At 41.3% G+C, this 15,173-nt stretch overlaps 2 pseudogenes; one reads left to right on the top strand and one right to left on the bottom strand.

The window, feature by feature from the left end:
- Positions 1–8,766: 8,766 nt before the first annotated feature.
- LOC118836323 lies at positions 8,767–9,487 on the bottom strand (annotated as a pseudogene).
- Positions 9,488–10,841: 1,354 nt separating this feature from the next.
- Positions 10,842–11,070, top strand: LOC118836322 (annotated as a pseudogene).
- The last annotated feature ends 4,103 nt before the right edge of the window (positions 11,071–15,173 follow it).

Genomic DNA, 15,173 nt, shown 5'->3' with positions numbered 1-15,173 from the left:
ACCCATTTCTGTAAGGGAGAATGAAAGTGGTTTATATGTGCATAATACTTTCAGCGGGTACTACTGAAGGAGAACCCTCTCTTTCTCGAGCTGCAGACCTAGCTGCCATCATAAGCCAACTTCTAAGGTGGGAAAGATGGAGGCAAAGGGAGTGCTGGACCGGGGTTCCCAGCAGGGGCAGGGAATGGATGCTTTGACCCCAGAGGGAAGAAAGAACTGGAGAATGGGATGTTTGTGTCCCTGAAGGAGAGCAGAAGGCAGGGGTCCAGTGTGGCACAGGACAATCTCACCTTCAGGTCCCAGGAGCTTCATAGTAACTCCATCGATTGGGTTTTATAATGGAGCCTGGTGACCACACCTTGGGTCAGCTGTCCCAGAGATAGTGCCAATTTCCTGGAGGGGGATGCTAGGTCAGTGGCAGGACAGAGGCAGGAGGTGGGGTGTGGTGAGCAAAAATCCTGGCATAGAGGTGAAGTCTAAGGCAGGAGCTTAGGTTTAGGGTGAGAGGGTGAGGAGGGGTCGTCTTGGGGAAGGATGGGAACGAGGAAGAGTTTGGAGGGAGGGGGCTTGCTAAGGACTGGAGGGAGGGCACAAGTCACACACCTTGGTCCTAGGAAGGATGAGGTAGAGGGGTATTGGGGCTGAGAGGTAGGGGAGCTGCCACAGCTGCCTAAGAAGGTAGGGAAGCTAAGAGTCTAAGTCTGAGGTAGACAGCTGGGGAATGGAGGGTGAGATGCTCGGAGACCAGGATGCCAGATGGGAGCTGGGTGGGTCCTGGGCTGAGGAGGGAGAAAGGCTGAAGGTGGATGATGGGCCCTGTTTACCTGCTGGCCCTATGCCCATTTCCCCAACACAAGCTTCCTTTGGCTTCTGCCAGTAACAATACGAATATCTTATATCCGGGTTCTGGCACTTTACCAGGTCTTACAGTCTTCAACCTGGGCTCTGTCTTGGGGACCTCTCCTCTCCTCTCCCCTCCCCTCTCATCCCCTCTTTTCCTCTCTCATTCCCTCTCATCCCCTTGATCCTCTACTCCCTTCCCTTCTCTCTCTCTCTCTCTCTCTCTCTCTCTCTCTCTCTCTCTCTCTCTCTCTCTCTCTGTCTCTCTCTGTGTCTCTCTCTCCCTGTGTCTCTCTCTGTCTCTGTCTCTCTCTCCATCTCTCTGACCCTTCCCTTCCCTTCCCTTCCCTTCCCTTCCCTTCCCTTCCCTTCCCTTCCCTTCCCTTCCCTTCCCTTCCCTTCCCTTCCCTTCCCTTCCCTTCCATTCCCTTTCCTTCCCTTCCCTTCCCTTCCCTCCCCTTCCCTTCAATCCCCTTCCCTTCAATCCCCTTCCCTTCTCTTCCCTTCCCTTCCCTTCTCTCATCTATCCTTTCTCCCTCTTTCCTTCCATTCCTCTCTCCCTCTTTCTCTATCTCTTCTCTCTCCTCTCTCCCCCTCCTTCTCTCTCTATTTCCATCTGTCCGTCCCTCCCCTCCTCTCCCTTCCCCTCTTCTTCTCCTCTTCTCTTTCTTCACCTCTATTTCTTTGAAACTTCATCTCCCTTCAAGACTGAGCTCAAAAGTCATCAACAAGAGGTCTCTCTTCATCTCCCCACTTAGCGTTCACACCTAAAATTACCAGGCATTGATTTTGGCTGCATTTGCTTATCGTTTGCCACCAGCAGAATATAAGCTCCCTGAGGGCACCAGCTGCTTAATTTTTGTCTTGTATCCCCAGCACCTAGCCCAGTGCCCAGCACAGAGTTGGTCACAAACGCTTGCTGATTAGAGTTGAACTGAACTGAATTGAATTGAATTGGGTTGAACCCCTTCCTTTGGATTAGTCTTACTGAAGCTGACTCTCGCTGCACCAGGGCTCTCCAGAGGGGCTGTGTAGGGAAGGGAGTGTTGCTCAGTGCACTTAGGGAGCTAGGCATGGGCTCTAACTGAAGTGACAGGGAGGCCTGTGTATCCCCCAGCAAGGGGTCAGGGCATCCTTGCAACTGTCTCTCCTCACCCCGTTCCTGACCTGCCAGCATCCTTGGAGAGACTGGTGAACCATTGGACAAAACTGGAACTGATCCATCTTGGCCTCATGGCTAACCCCAGAAAGGCTGCTGGGCTTGGGGTCAGGAAGACCTGGGTTCAAATCTGGCCTCTGCACCAGTTGGGTTGGCTGGGCAAGCCAACCTCTCTGAGGCTCAATTCCTTCCTCTGAGAAATTAGGGGAGTGGACTTGGAAACTCTAAATCCCTGGCACGTCCTGACCGGGTATAGCTTTGCAGATTTTGGCCCAGTGGCTTTTTTTTTGTCCCTGGTCTATGGAGTCTCCCATCTTCTCCCCAAGCACATACATCCTTCTGTCTCTATTTCTGTCTCTTCCTCTTCCTCCTCACTCTGTTTCTATCTGTCTCTGTCTCTCTCCCTCTCTTTCTGTCTCTCTTTATCTCTGTCTCCATGTCTCTTTCTGTCCCCCACCCCTACGCCCATCCAGTAATTCTAGTTATGGCTTCCAGATCTGGATTTTTCCCAGGTCCTCAGACCCTAGGGTGGACAGGTCTGCCCTAAGCTGGGGTGCAGCCAATTCCTGGTTCCGGGATCTCTCTTGTTTAAACTGCCCCCAGGAGGGGATTTCAGGCCCACCCCATACATCTATGACCAACAGAACTGGTCTTGCTTGTTCTAAAACCCCCTCTTCCTTCTTCCTGTTCTCCCTGACCTGCTCCAACCTCCTGGGAACAGGGATGATCTTGGAAAAAGAGAATTATAAACCATAGGGTGGGAAGGGGCTGCCAGGAACGTTGGGGTCCTAAGAGGCCTTATCTGGACACCAGGGGGTTTCCTAAGGGAGGAGTCCCTTGCTGGAGTTGTTTCTGGATAGGGACCAGCTGGGCAATACTGGAAAACTCCCTGGCAGCTGCAGCCCCAGGGGCTCCTCCCCACTTATTACCCACTAGCTGAGGTAGGCATCTTGGCCTCCCTCTCCCTGAGGAATCCTGGCCTCTGAGGGCTGCTCCCTCCCCACACCCTGGGGTGGGTCTCCGTCAGCTACTGATAAAGGACCAGAGTTGACCAGGACCCAAAGTCAATGAGGAAAATAAGGAAAAGTAAATACCTAGGAAAGGGCTGAGAGAAGCAGAGATAACAGAAAACAAAAGGCAGGGGAACTTATGGGGTTATTCAAGAGAACAGCAACATCCCAGAATTCTCTTTCCTTATGCCCACCTGCATCCAGGCCTCTCACAAATGCCTCTAGCATCCCTGTATCTGAGTGAGGGTGCCCAGTCCAAAGACAATGTGCTCTTGATTGCCCAGGACCTCCAGGAAAGGCAGGGATGGGGATGGCCTGTGTCCTGCAGGCCTCCCCCAACCCCACCCAATCACACTTGGGTTCAGGAACAGCAACCCCCAGCTGCCTCAGATACAGAGGCCAGGACATTTCCTTATGGTCAAGGAGACCGCATCCGGCCCCGTCATCACGACTGATGAGGCAGCCTCAAGAAGAAAGACCTATTCACCCAGGCATGAGCCCTAAGCCAAGGTGGGGAGGAGGGGCAGTGTCTGCTCTGGTGTACCCCACTACAACTGGCCCCCAACAGACCCCAGAGCCTCTGGCCTTGGTCCCATTCTCTTTTCCTTTCCCTCCAGTGAGGGGCCCAGAGAAGGGGGTGGGGTGGGGGCTTTTTTCAGCCCTAGAACTTTCTTTAGGCAGGGACCTAGGATTCATTTGTCTGGCTTAAAATATTTTTTTCTGTAACTATTTTTCCATTTAGTATTTTATCTTTCCCCAATTACATATAAAAACAATTTTTTAATATTTGTTTTTAAAATTTTGAGTTCCAAATTCCCTCTTTCTTTCCCTGCCCCCCTCATCGAGAAAGCAAGCAATTTGATATAGGTTATACATGTGCAAGCATGCAAAATGTATTTCCATAAATGTCAGGTTGTAAATGAAAACACAGACCAAAAAAACCACTAAAGAAAATAAAGAAGTATGCTTCGATCTGTATTCAGATTTCATCAGTTTTTTTTCCTCGAGGATGGATAACATTTTTCATCATAAGGGACCTAGGATATAGACAACACCCTCATTCTATAGAGAATGTGGCCAATTTTATGGTTCTTTGCACTAGAGTTAGAAATCACAGAATTTCAGAGTCAGGAGGGCCATCTGGTCCAATATATACCTAAAGAGGAAGCCCCATGATGTCCCCCAAAGTGGGCATCCAACCTCTTCTGTGAGAAATGAAACCCATGACCTCTCCAGGCAATCCCTTCCATTGTTAAAAGGTAGGGTTTGCAGGGAGGGGCTGGAGAGAGGGAGAGACTTGAAACTCAAAATAAAAACAATGTTAAAAGGAAATGTTGGGGTTTTGGGCATCAGATAGAAACTATCTCTCTGCAACTCCCAACTGTTGTTCATCGTTCTGACATCTGAGGTCAAGTAGACAATCCTTCTTCCACGTGATACCCCTGGAAGACACCGACCTTGTGACACCATCACCCCTCTCCCCCAGCGCCCCATCCCATGACCCCTGGCTCCCCCAGGAAGCTGCTGTTGAGGAAAGCTCTCTCTTGGAGACCAATGCCCAAATACCAAGATTTGGAAACTTTCAAATCTGGGGTAATTTCCAAAGATAGGGAAAATGAACTATAGTCCCAGACCTAGGCTCAGAAAAATAAACAGGTGGAAAAAGGCAGCCAGGAGCTAGGGTTCCAGGAATTTCTTTCTCAGCCTACTCCAGCTATGTTCACATTTTTCGATCCTGGGTCTGAGGAGGGAAAAGGAAATCCCCATCCTGGGGTGGGAGAAAGGAGAAGAAAGATAATGGGGGAGCAAAAGAAGTTGTGCACATTTTATTGGCCATGACTTGGGGTGGTCCCTGGGCCTGTCCACCATTTCCAGTCACCAACATCATAGAGCCTCTTTGAGTCACTGGGAGCTAATATGGGTGTGTGGGGAGAGAGGGGGGTTTTCACATTCTTCAAGCCTAGGCAGAAGTTGGCATCCTATCATCTCATCAGGCAGATTGAGTTTAAACTCATTAAATTAATTCTGGAGTCCGAAGTTCCAGATTCAAATCTCCCTCTGATAAAAACACTATCTATGTAACCTTGGGAAAGTCTTTTAAACTTTCTGGGTCTCAGTTGCTCTGTTTGTAAAATGGCGGGCTGGATTTAGCTTCCGAGATCCCTCCTAGATCTGTGATGATCTCCCCTTACACTTTCTTTTATTTAAAAAAATATATTATTGGAGGTGGGTGGAGCCAAGATGGCAAAGTGAAAGTGAGCATTTTTGCTGAGGGGTATTTGTAAGAGGGCAGGTTTATTCTGTCCTAATTATGCCAATTATAGGGTGGCATACCCTCTGAGATAATACTGAGATACTAAAGAAAGAGGGGCTCTTATCAGCTTGGTTATTAGTAGGTTTTATTAGGGCTAATTAGGTTAATTGGGTTGATTAAGGGAGTTTACTCACAAGAGCCAGTTGTCCCGAGCAGAAGCAATAACATTGTGGATCCTTACACCAAGCCCAGGCCAGGTATGATATAGAAACAGAACAAAAAAGCTCTAGCACCAAGAATGGCCCAGAGTCACAGGCAGGTTTTCCCATGGGACAGATAGAACTTCTGTTGCTGTTTACGTGTATTCAAGGTAGTTTACATTAATTGTGAGACTTGAAGTCACATTCCTAGGCTCTGGCCTACTGCGTATACTCCACACCTCGTGACCAGCTCATACAATCTTTCTGATAATACCTTCCGCAGAGTTCTCTAAGAGGTGCATGAATGGTTTGTTTTTTTTTTTTTAACATGGAGGCAGTAGTGGAGCCTATCGCAGCTATACAAGCACAAGCAGAGAAACAACACGACTGATGAGAAAATCACCACAATTGTTACAATTTTCTTCCATCGTAACCCTAGGGAGGCAAAGGAAAAATCAATGGCATATGGTGATTAGCGGGAGAACTGAATTTCTGAATTTAGTACAGGATGGCTGAATTTCTGAACTAGGTTTAAAGACAAAGAAACACGGCTTGGGCAATTTTACAATATGCTGGGGGTGATATGGAATAGAATCAATTATGAAATGGGATCAGAATCATTCAATTTCCTCAATTTCCCCTTTTTGTCAATGGGAGACTTGTCCCAATTTTTCCTGATGGGTTAATATAAGGACAACAAGATTGACCAATCACAGTACCAGCCATTGTAAGAATGTCTAGGGCTACGGACTAATTTTAGAGGGGAAATTTTCCACGACACCAAGATAACTAAAAGAACTCGGTATACAGATGCAGTGAAGCAAAAAGCCAAAGTAGTACAACAATGATCATTAACCCAGTCTCAATGTCTATTTAATCAACACATTGCATCTTGGATCTCAAATGTCCCATGTAGTTGTCCGGTCTCAGGGGAGCTCTGCAAAATGTCTTGTTTTCAAAGGAACCTCTTCAGTAGATGTGCTTCTCTGGTTCCAAGTTACTTGTAGAGAATCCTTAAATGTTCCTGCCAAAATATTTTACAAAATAGGTCACAATCCAAATTGCCACAGCCTCTCAAATTTTATTTCTCCAATAACTAGTTCATGTGGTGAAAACCAGCTCAAACCTGATAATTCTAACTTTATTAACAATAGAGCTATAAGAGGGAACATCAAATTAGGAATCCATTGTTCACTTGAAACTTCAGAGATTTTAGGTCTTTACAAGCCCCCCAAGAATCACTTTCATTTGACATACAGGATTGTCTGATCTGGCTGCTTTCTCAAAATTTTCCACTCTAATTAATTCCAGTTCCTTTAGGAGAATCAGATGCTATTGAGGATCTAATCCTATATATGAAAACATAGGTAACAACACTCTTGGTAGGCAAAGGTTTTCTACCCCTAGGTTCAGTGGTTACACAAATGAATTTACCTATAAGAGGCCGACTTCAATTATAATAAAAGACTTGGGATGGGCTGTGTACATATACTTAAGTGTATAACAACTGTTTCACATATATATATATACATATATATATACATATATATATATATATATATAAACAGTGTATGTTGTTTGTAATAGAACATGTTTGGTTGTTAATCACATTCGAATGGAATAGATATTAGACAAACATTACTTTCCACTAAGATGGCTGGTGGTACTGAAATTCTATTCCTTAAAATAAAACAAAAGAATTCTTTTTTTACTTTAACCTCGCAAAGAAACTTTTTAAAACCTTATTCAATTATTCCACAGCATTCAGAAAGAATGAGTTATTTCAGGGATTTAATCTTATATAAGACTATGTGAGTATTGGCAGGCAGATGACAAGCCTGAGTACTAATTTAACTTAGCTGTTTGGGATATAGGATGACACATTTAGACTGAAAATAGTAAAATTTTACATTCTTGCACTGTGCTCACAATTTCTACTGACCACTTGTTTTGATTATAGAAATTTGTTATAAAAGGAGAAAAACAAGGAAATGATTATAACAGCATTAAAGCTGGTCCTTAATGACTCAATATGGCAGGATAAAGCATCCTCGGTTCTATTTGACTTAAGGTAAGAGTCACAGTTGACAACCAATTATGCAGTAACGATTCTACCTCATAACCAAAAGGAAGTAATACAATGGGGAAACGAAACCAAAAAGATTCTAATCTTTGGCTATGCCAAAGTTGTCCCCTCAGTCTTTTCCCAGATACAGATCTCCACCTGTAACAGTTCAGGATCACCTTTTCTCTGAGTGGTTTGTGGCATATCTCTTGAACAGGGGATTACTGACTTAATGATCTATCAGACAACTATTCCTGAATTCAAACTCAAAACAGTATCAGTTACATCCCAAGAGCTGGCAATCATAGCTTAGGGCTAGATAGAATTATTTTTACTCTTATGGACTTGCAATAAAAATTTACCAGGACTCACACACACACACACACACACACACACAAGAAATTTCACTTAACATTCTACATGTGTTTTTCTTCTTCTCCTTGAACTTAGACATTCTGCTATAAAGATCAATCATTAAAAATCCCTTCTAAAAATCACATTATACACAAACTTGTAAATTCTCAGCAAGCCAATTTCATTGTTTAAGAACTCTATAACCCATAACAAGCTTTTTTCCCAGGGCTGATGACCTTGCCCAAAGAGATGGTTTCAGTTTACGGATAAAGGGGATTCTACAAGGTTTTTTTTTAATACTCTTTCTTTCTTTCTTTTTCTTCCTTCCTTCCTTCCTTTCTTCTTTTCTTCCTTCCTTTCTTCTTTTCTTTCTTTCTTCCTTCCTTCCTTCCTTCCTTTTTCCTTAGGAAGACTCAATATTTATTAAACTCCTTTAGTGTGAGAGGCAAGGTGCTGGGCACCATGCCAAGATGCAAAGATTGACAAACATTCTGCCCTCGAGAGGGCTTAAAGGATGTGAAATAAAGGAACAATGACCTCCATTCTTTACTTTTCCAAGTCTTGACCAGCTGTCATTCCTACCTACCCTTAAACCTAACTAATATCACTTTTCAATTAACAGGCCATCCTTTTAATGATCAGGTATTTCAATCATTATTAATTAGTTCTCCATAGAGGGTTAACGTAACCCAAATAGATATGGAAAGTCACTTCATTAATACTTTGAAAACATGGAACAAATGTGTTTTCAATTAATAAGCCATCCCTTTAATTACCAGGCAATTCAATCATTATTAATTAGTTCTCCACAAAGAACCTTAACAACCCAAATAGATATGGGGAACCACTTCATTAATATTTTGAAAAAAGGACACCCCCTGAAGGTGATGAATTAATTACTTTTGATTTGCTGAAAGCCTATACAATAGGGGCTAGCTGCCCTATCTTTATGACTTTGTATCCCTAATTTCCCCACTCCCAATTTGCCTGGGAATCCAGGCTGTCGGTAACTATTTTAGTCATAGTACTAATAACCAAGACTCTCCAGCCCCGCCCCAGAAATGTCCAGCTGGGCTTTCTCTCCATGACATTAAGTCAATGATTAAATTTCATTAACTAGATGACTAAAGTTACAACACCCAGCCACATCCTCAAGAGCTTTTCCTACATGGGAAAGGCTTCACATAGTACGAGACTTGGTTTTACTCAAGCCTCTTCCTTTCCAAGACAGAAAACACAAAACCAAGGAACGGGATGGAATGGTTTTTTCCTATTAAGATGAAAACGATGAAACTCAGAACTGGATCACTTGGCCATTTCTCTTCTTATCTCCTTCCAGTTCAAAATGCTTACAGTCTCTTAGTGGCAAGCATCCTCGTAGACCAGCAGTTGAGCTCCACATACTCAAACCTCAGTACAATCTTTTTCATGGTCTTTGCCTTTTCCCAGAAAATTGGTTTTGTTTGACTATGATAACCATTCTGCTTCCGATCGTATTGCCTTTTCCCCCTTGTGTGCAGGGGATCTTTGCCTTGTATCACTTTGTGGGGCTGGTGCTTGCCACACTTCTTTACAGAAAGTTCTGTGGGTTTTAAGGAGCTTTACCAAAGGTCAGGGCTGTGCTTCCAACTGGGCTTCTCTGATGTCCACACTGCTGGGATCCCCCCTACTGAGCACTCATAGGCTATGATGAGCTGAAGAAGATGGAGATGACGGCAGAAGACTCTGTACCTTTCCTAACACCCACCTCCTCCCCTTTTCATAATTTTTCCAGTCCTTACTACAGTCTCATCACTCAGTAATGGACCTGACTGGGAGGATTTTCCCCAAGCCATTGTAGCTCATCTATTGGGGAGTTCTCAGGAGGGCTTTTTTCTCCTGTTCTCTTAAATAAGTTTCTTTTGTCATGGGGAGGAAGCAAGGCACTTCTTAAAATTCAAATTGAACATAATCTATTACAAAAATGGGTGGAAGTCTCATATGATTTATAGCAATGTTATCAATTTCAAAATGTTATTTTTAAATGGATCAGTACTTAATTTTAGTTCATAAGACTCCCTTAATATCTAATTAAATGTTCAAATCAAACTCAATTGTTTTTTGGTCATTTTCTGATTCACAAAACTTTTCTCTTTTTTTTTTTTTGAGCCAGGAAAGTGTTAATTATGACATAAGCAGGCAGTTTCTAAGTGCTGGTCTAATTTTATTTTCTCTGAAACTTCATTGGTACCCCCAAATACATCTCTCTATAGTGAGATGAACTTTTTCTCTAGTCATTCTGGGGGGTGGGAAATGCTCCTAATTCCATTAAAACAAATTCTAAAAAATTTTAAACAAATATTTGATAGCATTTATTTCAACACATATAAAAAAAATTCAAACTACAATATAGGTCTGAGGGGAAAATTCCCTCTCCTTTGTTTTCTTATCTGTTCTTCTATATTCCAGAATCTGGCCACAGTTCAGAAATGTAAAAGAGAAAGAATCTTTCTGAAAACATATAGAGGTTCACATTAGTTAACAAGATACAGAGAGACAGATTTACCAGTAATTTTTTTCCTTTTAAATATCATGCACACAATTTTAGACTCTGAGAAACACAAACATAGGCATTAAAAAAAACACAAACAGATTGACAACTGTGAGACAGTGGCCCCAATATCAAAAGTTATTTCTCCTTGCCTGCCTTACTAGATGACTCCAGGCCATACTGTCATACACATGTATATAAATACACACAGCCCAAGAAATTATTACCTGTTTAAAGTTGCACCTGTGTTGTTTCTTGCACATTTTGATGACACTTCCTTTATCAATCATATCCCAAATAATATTCACTTTGTTGAATTTTTCCTCCTCTGCCTCTCTCCTGTCCCTCTGATGTGCAGTCAGAAGAGGGGGGGTCTTCTGCCCATTGTCCCAGAAGGGTGATGTGGTTGGGGTTATCGGAAGTCTTACTATGTCTTCCATTTTCAACTTTCAGAGCCTACTTGCTGCTTATATGTACCTGTGCATATATCCGATCCTTGGCTCCTAGCCTCTTAGACAAAAATAAAACTGGACTGTTGGGTATATTTTGGAAGTGTGCCAGAATCAGTGAACGAAAGAGTCCCTATGTAGCAGTATGCTGTATAGTAATGGCTTTCAGCATCTTGTTCATCCAGTATCTGGAAAATGCCAGAATTTAACTGGTATCAGATTTCTATAGATAAAGGACTTTCCTGCAGAAAAGAATGGGAAGATTATTGACCCTTTCAGTTGTGTACCTTGACTGAAAGACTCCTGGCTGCTGTTCTCAATTACATGTGTTAATGGACCAAGGTTGCTCTCTACAAATAACTAAGTTGCAACTTTTAATACCAGAATGGATTGATATCTGCATAATGAGCAACCTTATTCATAGTTCTGCCACTACAATGGCATTCTGTCAATGTCATCCTTTTATGTCACCGCTGATCTACATACAGTAGAAAGCAAACTTGGTAAATGATTACTCAAATTCCTTTCTATATAATTCGGGAAAAAAATTATATTCTTATATGAGAACATTTCTATAAGGAATTTTTTTATTTGAGAAAAATGGTTGGATATTATGCGAGGATTCACAAAAATTGCATTTGTATCTAATAATGTTTTAAACATGTTTTCCCTGGCTAGCTCAATTTGTACTGAGTTTTATCTGTAGTTTACTATATTTTCCAACTGTATATGCAGTACATATACAGAGAAATTGCTAAGATTGTATGTAAGGGTGTTACAAGAAAAGTATTGTTTTCAGATCCCATTACAAAAAGCATGAATTTTTGTAGATTTTCTCAGTTAAAGTACTATAAGGAAAGTTTACTAGGATATTTCCCCTTGAAATCTGGAGCTACATATGTCTTAAGCTTTTATTCAAATACCTGCTGCTAAAGAAAAAACATTTTAAAGATGAAGTGAACTAATTCAAACAATTGTGAAATGATGATTCCTATGTTTCATTGATTTGGATTTCAAGTCTTTAGTAATGACACAGTTATTTTCATTGCCAGAAATTAAAACTTTTTAAAAAGATGTTGAAAATATATCAATTGATCCATACAAATGATTTTTTTAAAACAACTTGATCTGGTGGCTTTTAGATAGCTAAAGATATATAACTGGTACATGCAGGTATTGAGCTATATCAAATCCACTAATTCAGTATTCTCTCTATATATTCTAAATATATATCTAAATATCTCTAATATTTGACACAAATCACCCTCAGATTGAACAAAAGAGTAACTTCAGTAACTTTTAAAACAACAAATTATAAAAGTGCAATTTATGTACTCTGTAATTACAGAGTACAGTTATTTTTATGGGTCTTTAAAGAGAAAGCAAAAAAGGAAATTTTTATGATTGGATACACTTAAAATTTCTTTGTTTCAGCTGAAATTCAGTCAGTTTCAAAGTAGAGTTCAAAACTAACGAAACATTTAATTATTTTAAGTGGGTTCCTTGTATTGGCAAGTTGTAGACCAACAATAAAATTCTTGTTCAAATATTGGTGTGAACATATGTATAAATGGACTCATTGGGCACTCACTGTTTGAGACCTTTGTTGCCCAGTTATTTGGGCTAGATCTGTACTGTATGTTCAGTGAAATAATAAATCTCAAATCTGATAAGGGCCATAGAAAGCATTTAAAGTACTTCCTTTCTTATTTATGACTTAAAAATTAGTAAGAATTGTATCAGAATACTTCTACTAAATTAAAAATTGTCTTCTATAGGAAATCTTAGTCACTCTTTTCAGCCATTCTATTCAACAAAAAGTAGAAAAAACTTATGTGGGGCCTTTTTTTTTTTGATACATCCAGAAACAGTCTGAAAATTTCTCATTTATAGAACATTATTTTCTTTTGTTTTCCATTTTAAGGTTAATTTTCTATAAAATATTTTTAAAAAAGAAAGGGATGGAGGGAAGGAGGGGGGTGGGAGAAAGAGAGAGAGAGTGGGAGGAGAGAAACTATCTCTGTTCTTTACCCTATATACAGAAGGCAATTGCCACTTCAAGGTCTGTCTTAACAGCACTGGAAGTTCTCGTCTTCGCCTAGTCTATCAATCTTTCATTAAGTAACACAAATAGCCAGCATCACATGGAAGCCTATCAAGGCGCAAGCCAATGTGCATTTTCTAGGTGTCCCCATACTCCTGCAGCTCAGGCCAAACATCCCACATATGTGGGTTGCCAACATGCCACTCTCTCTCAGGGATAAGGATGGCCAGGATTCCCCCTGTGGAAGCCTTACTCCCCAATCCCCTTTCTCTAATATCCTGCAAAATAAGAGGCAGATCTGTTCTGCCCTAATTATGCCAATCGTAGGGTGGCATACTCCCTTCCCCAAGAGAACACTGAGATACCAAAGAAAGAGGGGCTCATGCTAGCTTGGTTACTTTATTAGGGTTAATCAGGTTGGTTAAGGGAGTTTACTCACAAGAGGCTAGTTGTCCTGGGCAGCAGCAGGACAAAGTAACATTATGGATCCCCACACCAAACCTAGGCCAGAACAAAGAATGCATAGTGCCAGGGATGGTCCAGGGTCACACATAAGTTTTCCCATGGGATAGTTGGAGCTTCTTTTGCTGTTTACATTGACTCAAGATAGTTTACATTAACTATGAGACTTGAGGTCATATTCCTAGGCTCTGGCCTACCCCCATACAGTATCCTCTTAAGTTATTTTAAAAGTTTGTCAAACTGGATTCTGAATGGGAAAACCAATGAAAAGTCACAAGTCATTTTTTTTCTATCCTAGGGCAGCTCAGTAAGATAGAAAGAGAGGCCTGTGGGCACAGGGGTAAGGGATGGCCTGGAGCATGGTGTGATGGTTGCAGCAGCAGAAGTGGAACTGGAGAGCTCAGTGCATAAGTGAGGAGTCTGTGAAGAGACTGAACACCTGGTCAGAAAGAGATTCCAGGGGACCACTCTCTGGATAGGATTGGGTACCATTTGGCAACCCCATTGCCAACCCAGTTTGGGGTCACAGTTCCAGAGTGGAGAGGAGTAGTTGTGGTCACAAGGGAGTAAGGGCCCTGCCTAGGAAAGGACCAGAGAACAAATAAGGAGGGCAGTGACCAGACCTCTCCCTGGATCACACCACCTTGAAGTGCTGTGAAAACAGCAGGACATAAAAGTCATAAGATTATGACAAACACTCCCCCTACCCTTGAGGTGAGAGGAGCCCAAGTCTAACATCCACTCCAAAGTCAAGAAATAGGTTGGAAGGATGAGCAAACAAAAACAACAAAGAATATGACCATAAAAATATACCATAATGAAAGGGAAGCTCAAAGCAAACTCAGAAGAAGACAAAGACTTGAAAACATTTACAAGCAAGGCCTCAAAGAAAAATACAGATTGGACCCAAGCTCAACAAGAATTTCTAGAAGAATTTAAGAAAGGGCAAAAAAAAATTAAAACAAATAAGTGGTAGAAGAAGAATTGGGAAAAGAAATGAAAGCAATGCAGAAAAATTATGAAAATAGAACTAACAGCTTGGTAAAAGAGGCACAAAAATAGTGAAGAAAATATCTTAGAACCAGAGGTCAAATTAGAAATGGAAAGAATCCACTGATCATCTCCTGAAAGAGATCCCAAAATGAAAAGTCCAAGGAATATTTATAACCAAATTCCAGAGCTCCCAGGTCAAGAAGAAAATATTGAAAGCAACCAGAAAGAAAGCATCCAGATATCATGTAGCCAGAGTCAGGATCACACAAGATTTAGCAGCTACAATATTAAAGGAGTGGAAAGTCTGGAATATCATATTTCCAGAAGGCAAAAGAGCTGGGATTACAACCAAGAATAACCTATGCAGCAAAACTCAGACAAAGCAAAAGGAAAAATAGACCTAATTAAAAGAGATAATCAGGGAAATTACATTTTGTTAAAAGACAATGAATTGGTATAAAAATGGACAATGAATTAAAAGCAATACTGAACATGTATGCATCAAATGTCATAGCATTCAATTTATTGAAGTAAATGTTAAGTGAATTACAGTAGGAGATACACGGTAAAACTATATTGATGGGGGAACCTTGATTTATCCCTCTCAGATCTACATAAATCTAATGATAGAATAACCAAGAAAAAAATTAAGGAGATGAATAGAATTTTAGAAAAGTTAGATATGATAGGTTTCTGGATAATATTAAATGAAAATAGAAAGGAACATACCTATTGCTAAGCTGTGAATAGCACCTTCACAAAAATCGACCGTGTATTAGGAAATAAAAATCTCACAAACAAATGAAGAAAAGC

Source organism: Trichosurus vulpecula, chromosome 2, assembly GCF_011100635.1.
Source record: "Trichosurus vulpecula isolate mTriVul1 chromosome 2, mTriVul1.pri, whole genome shotgun sequence".
Classification (NCBI taxonomy): Eukaryota; Metazoa; Chordata; class Mammalia; order Diprotodontia; family Phalangeridae; genus Trichosurus; species Trichosurus vulpecula.
The sequence above is the reverse complement of the archived record's forward strand: the minus strand, read 5'-3'. Positions and strand labels throughout refer to the sequence as shown.